The sequence below is a fragment of the Akebia trifoliata genome, chromosome 15 (genome assembly GCF_017979445.1).
Source record: "Akebia trifoliata isolate Shusen 1 chromosome 15, ASM1797944v1, whole genome shotgun sequence".
Taxonomy (NCBI): Eukaryota; Viridiplantae; Streptophyta; class Magnoliopsida; order Ranunculales; family Lardizabalaceae; genus Akebia; species Akebia trifoliata.
In genome coordinates, this window is record NC_141389.1 from 9,422,131 (window position 1) to 9,428,824 (window position 6,694).

The following is a 6,694-nucleotide window of genomic DNA, read 5'->3' on the forward strand; positions in this document are numbered from 1 at the left end:
CGGAGTGAAAGAGTAATGAACTAATTATTTTGGAAGTCCTACTCTACCTGCCCAGGGTGAAAGAGTAATGAACTAATTTTTTTTTGGAAGTTCTACTCTACCTACTCGGAGTGAAAGAGTAATGAACTAATTTTTTTTTGGAAGTTCTACTCTACCTACTCGAAATGAAAGAGTAATGAACTAATTTTTTATGGGAAGTTCTACTCTACCTACTCGGAGTGAAAGAGTAATGAACTAATTTTTTTCTTTTTTAGGAAGTTCTATTATACCTACTCAGGGTGCAAGAATAATGAACTAAGTTTTGAGGGAACAAACGGGGGATTAACCTCTCATTTGACTTTTTTTTTTAATAAAAAGTTGGATTTTATGAAGGTCTGGTAAATATTTTAACTCTCTTTGAATCTGAGGAGTTTTCAAAATTACTATCAAGAGGGTAACCTTTAATGCAAAGTTAACCTTATCCTTTGGGGTTGGAATTGACCAGGCATCAGAACAAAAATGCCCCTAGTTTGACAAGGAACATTGCACTAGGGATAATTGAATATAATTTGAAAATAAATGCCCCTAGTGTAAGGGGGGGAAACTGTACTCTTTAGAAAAAAGGAAGTGCCATTGTTATGAAAGTTTGAAATCCTTGATTACCGTAAGCGCAATAAAGGTTTAACTTTTAATTTTGACTTTTTATATTGAAGATTTTGAGTCAAGCTCAAAGACATTGGAAGAAAATATTTCTTTCTGAAATTCATCATAGAATTTGTTCTTTCTCCCCGTCGGTTCGCTTAGGGACATGAAACTCTTCAAATCAATCATAGACGAGATACTTGTATCCACTGAGTCTATATTTGGTTCAAACTGGGTATTGAAACTTGATCATTCGAACTTCTGATGTTTTGGCTCAGACTGTCTTTTCAGCTTCTCAACTCAACGAATTTTTTTTTATTTTTTCATTGCTCTAAAGTTTGCCTAAATTGCCTTTTTAGGTTTTCAATCTAGCGAGCATGCCCTAACTTTTGCCTAGATCGCCTTTTTAGGTTTTCGATCTAACGAGCTTACAATTTTTTCTCTTTTCTTTGCTCTGATTGTTGCCAAGGTCGTCCTTTCAGATTTTCAACCTTGCGAGCTTGCCTTAATTTTTGCCTAAGCCGCCCTTTTTGGGTTTTCAACTTAGTAGACTTTTTTTTTCTTCTTCCCTTCTGAACTTCTGGAGTTGATGTCTGATCATGCTTTGCTATCTTCCTTGACTTCTCGCACGGTACTTAAGAGGACTTTCATAGGTAAGCTTAGGACTGGGTATAAAAAGAAAGGGATTTTGAGGCTCAAAAACCCGAATGCCCCTTGTGTGGCATTTCTTTTATTTTGCTTTGAATTTTCTTCCCTATTTTGCAGATATTTCTTTTTCTTTTAAATTTTTTCTTTTAGATTCTTTCTTTGTCGGGGAATTTATTTTTTTATTTTGATGTGGTCGGGCCTGAAGTAACTTCTTAGGTTACCTACGTACCCCAAATTTTTGGGATCAGACCAAAACGTAGTTCGGATTTTCCCTCCCCTAGGTTAGGTGATCGGGCTGAGAAAGAAAAAGGCATCATTTTTTTTGAAAAGGCTGCAAAGGGCTGAGAAAGGAGATAATGAATTGGGTAGCAGGAAAATTAATTCGACCAAATATGGCCTCCTTAAATGTTGTACCATTTGATTCGGTCAAGGTTGGTTCACTCTAGTAGTTCACTTCTTAAAGTCTGACGACTTTTCCAGATAGTATTTTCTTAATGAATGAATTTCTCCAATTGGGTTTAGACTTTCTCCTATAGTCGAGGAGGAGTGTTCAATTTTCTTTGAAGTCTGATAGTTAAATCCTTGACCTGTAAATGATGAGCTTTGACCTTTTTGTCAAATGCACGGGTGACTCTTCTTAGATAAGCTTGCACATGGTACAGGGCTTTAACTCGTTTTCTTCGATCAAGTTTAATTCTTCATACTGCTGTCGAGCCCAATCTGTTTCTAACAAATGATTTTCCAACAAGACCCTGAGAGAAGAAATTTTCATTTCAACTAGTAAGACTGCTTCCATGCCATACACTAAGGAGTAGGGAGTAGCTCCAGTAGAGGATCGAATTGAAGTTCGATATGTCCATAACGTGAATGATAATTTTTCTGACCAATCTCGATGTGATTGACACATTTTCCTGATGATAGTCTTGAGACTCTTACTAACTGCTTCAACCGTTCCATTGATCTGAGGACGGTAGGGGGATGATTTGTGCTTCCGGATATTCAACTTTAAACATAGAGTAATGATTATGCTTTGAAGTACGACCCATTATCAGAGATCAGTTCAAAAGGTACCCCCATATCGACTGATAATATGTGATTTGAAACTCAAGATGTAGTAAGGATAGTGCTGATACATTTTATAACATCTTCTTTAATTCCATCGATATAGGCGAGTATCTATTCTGTGTTGAACAACACCCAAGCTTGTACCTAACATACCCTCATATGATCACACGAACAAGTCTTTTGAAATTTCTGAGTAAATTCATTATCCCCTCGTGTTCCTTTAGGGATAAGATGGTTTCTATTTGAATCTCTTTAGGAATTATTTTTTGTTTCAAGGTCAAAGACCTTTCCTTTCTCGATTAAAGGTTGAGCCTGACTCTTATCTTCTTGTTCAGAAACGAAATCTATCAAATTATTAGTTAATTCGTTAATGCGCTCGAGGTATTCAAAAATTTCCTTTATCCGATCAATTTTAGATGGGGCAACAGACACCTCTATAGACTCGATGAACTAACTTGACTCAATAGGAAAGAGTAAATTCAATCTAAGGAAGACATGACCTTACTAGAAAAAAGGACTCGAGCTAACCCAAATGACTCATGAAAACTCAAGACAAGTACCCACACGAGTTTGATTAGGACTGAGGACTGAGATATTGCTTATAACCGATAGGATTGAAGCACTATGATCTTCAAAGAACAACTGGACGATGTTGAAAAATTTTGAGGTCATTTCTGACTATTGATTTGATATTGACGTTTATTTTAACTGACCGGATTTACAACCCTAGCTAAACGATGGACGATTGAGCTTAGACACAATGATAACCCTTAAACCTCTTTGAAGGTGAATTTAACCAATTTCAGTGTCACCCCCTTGATAACATTTTAAATGAACCTTGAGATTTTATTGAATTTTGTGCACCAATCCATTAATGTAATGATTATTCACAAAAATAATTTTATTGCACTCTTGAAAAATATTGACAAATAATGTTTTCATTGAATAACAACTTCCACAAACATATTTCAATAATTTTTCATGCAAAAATAAATTTTTTGTAAATCATTTTTTTCTGAATTTTCTTTTCTTTTGGAAAACATTTTTTCTCTAAAAAATAGTTTTTTATTTGGAAAGCATTTTCTCTTGGAAAATCTTGTTCTTATGAAAAATATTTTTTGGAAAACATTTTTTCTTAGAAAACATTTTTTCTAAATAATAACACTTTTTCTAGAAAACATTTATTTTGGAAAATACTTTCCCTTTGTAAATTATTTTTCTTCTTTGAAATTTGATTTCTATTTCGATTTAAATGGCCCGGTCCATCAGGATTGTTGGATCGAGTTGGGCTGGGTCATTTGCAAGAGATGGATTTTTTATTGGGTCGGTGCACCCGTTTTAATTTTCGAAAAAAAAAATTTTATCCTTGAGGACAACCATACATTCCTTATCTCATCATTCACATGCATTCTAATCTCATCATTCACATCATTCACCTACATTCATCAATCAAAATGTTCCATTCAATAAACAACCCGGGAACACCCACGATAAGTTCGAGTCGTGACCTACAGGGAAGGTTTCTAGACTCTAAGCTTACTACGTGCAATGCATTTTTATCTGGCCACCCTTGCCCAAGCACACCTATATACCTTTCGATACGTGGTGACTTGGTTTGATATACCGTATAGGTGATAATCTAAAACCTCAATTAACTTCTCTGAAGCCAAAAACAGTCAGTTTGATCTCTAGTTGACAGGTGGCACACAATGTTGAGCAAGGGCCCACTTAAATACCTCTTGTCTAGAATAGACGTAGTCTATCCCCCTCGTACAGTAGGGTACAGCGGGGCAAGATCTTGCTTAGGCACCGGTTTTGACCAAGAAGTGCAATTGATATACTTAGACTATCTTTTATACCTACGGGTACGAGTCAAGAGTTGTAGCTTTCATGAATGGTTTGGCATCCCACGAGGGGACCGACCACGTACTAGTACTACGTTGGCAATCGGGACATGTGACTGTGTGGCTTACAATAGGTCAAAGGCTCAGGTCGCTCCAGCCTGGGTGCATCAACATACTTCTCAGAATCACCTGATCAGATGGTATTGATGCCCCCAGTTTGATATACCCTAAGGTACGTGACTGGAGTTGTGGGTTTCATGAATGACGTCGCATCTCCGAAGAGACTGGGCCACGCACTAGTGCCACGTTGGCTAAATGAGACGTGTAAGTGAGTAAAATAGTAAACGTGCATGTGGTGTGTGCAAAACAGGGTGGGGTGTGCCCGGGACCTTTTTCAAACAAATGGGCCCATGGATCCAATCAAACCAATCATACATTTAATCAAAACCAAAATCATTCAAATCATATGAATATTCAATTAAGATCACATTATTCCCATCACATAAGCACATTAACATTACGATCAACATCAATCATGTATTTCAAACAAGATCATGGTAAATTAATCAATAAATATGGCATATGATAATGATCAAACAAACATTGCAATAGGCATAATTTTTATAATTTTTAAGGTCCAATCAATGATCACTTTTGGATGATCCAAAATAAATCGAGATTCCAATAGGTGTTACATTGATGATAGAATGACAATGGTTGAGGTAAGCTCACTCTCAAGAACATTAATTGTGCCAACATTAGATAAATTCAGATTTTCTGTGAATTAGGAAAATACAATCTGAACTTGCATCGATGATATCTTAGGCTCCCGATAACGAAATCGAGTGAACTCAAGTTCTAAATTAATCTACTCGATGAGATCTACATTTTATTAATAAGTGTCCAAACTTAGTTCTCACTAGAATGTTCTGTAAAAACGTTTTAACGTTGCTGTCCCAACTTTCATTCAGAAATAATTCCAGATTTACAGATTGAACTTGCATCGATGATATCTAAGGCTTCCGATAACGAAATTGAGTGAACTCAGATTCTAAATTAATCTACTCGACGAGATCAATGTTTTATTAAAGGCTCCCAGACTTAATTCTTACTAGAATATTTTCTAAAAGAGTTTTAACATTGCTGTCCCAACTTTCATTCAGAAATAATTCCAGATTTACAGATTGAACTTGCATCGATGATATCTAAGGCTTCCGATAACGAAATTGAGTGAACTCAGATTCTAAATTAATCTACTCGACGAGATCTATGTTTTATTAATAGGCTCCCAGACTTAATTCTCACTAGAATATTCTCTAAAAACGTTTTAATATTTCTGTCCAACCTTCATCATTCGATCATTTTCATAGGTCAATTTGAATCTTTCATTATTTAAGGGTCATCAAAAAGTGATCCTTAATTGGAAAAAAAAATGCAATACCCAAAATCATCTACAATCAAGACAAAAAAATAAATAAACAGAAAAAATAAATAAAATAAATCCAATTAAATAATAAAAAAAACTAGGTCATCTTGGCAATGCTCCCATATTGGGGTTTTTCAAGTTTGATCATCAATAGTCCCCAGTGGAGTCGCCACTGAAAGCGCCCTCGATCCGCGGGGTGCGCGGATCCGCTTTTGACCCTTGAGGTTTGGGAATCGCCACCTAATTATTGTGGTCTAGGAACCAAACTGACTCTAACATGGATAAAAAGAACTAATCTACCATAAAAAATCTGAATTCGGGGATCATGTTACGGGGTTGGAAGGTGTTAGGCACCAACCCCGCCCGGCCAAAGTCGGTCTCTACTAACTTCCCAAATATATCACATTGCTAAAAACCTAGATAAAAATAAAAAAATTACATACCTTTCCGATAGCAAGGATTTTGTTCCCTCAGATCTGACAAAAAGAGCTGCTTGTACTGTACTCCCTTGCTTCGTTCTGTCTCCGGATTTGATTTCGGATCTCCTAGATCAAGGTATCTCCTTATTTTTGGATCTGAACTTTTCAAGTTTATTGCGGATTTGGAGGTGTTTTTGGAGGGATTTTAGGTGTTTTTTAGGCTAAAATCAAAGCATGAGTGTTAGGTAAGGAGTTGGGGCTCCAAAACTAGGGTTTATGGGGGGCTAGGGGAGCTTCTAAACCTACTTCTCTTAGGGTTTATGATTTGATCCGAAAATAGGGTGTAAGCACCTTTATTTATAGAATTTTCTTAAGGTTGATTTGGATAGAGTTAGTGTTTAATTAGAGATCTTTTAATTAGAGTTGTGTTTTAGTTAAAATTGTTTTAGGTAGAATTGTATTTTAATTAGAATTGTTTTAGGTAGAATTATTTTTAAGTTAGAACTCTATTAGATAGAGTTATTATTTAATTATAATTCTATTATGACTTTTGGTCTTATTTGATTGACTTTTAATGTTTTGACTTTAGTCTTAATTGATTGACTTTTAATATTTTGACTTCAGTCTTGCTTAATTGACTTTAATTTTGACTTTAGTCTCACTTGATTGAC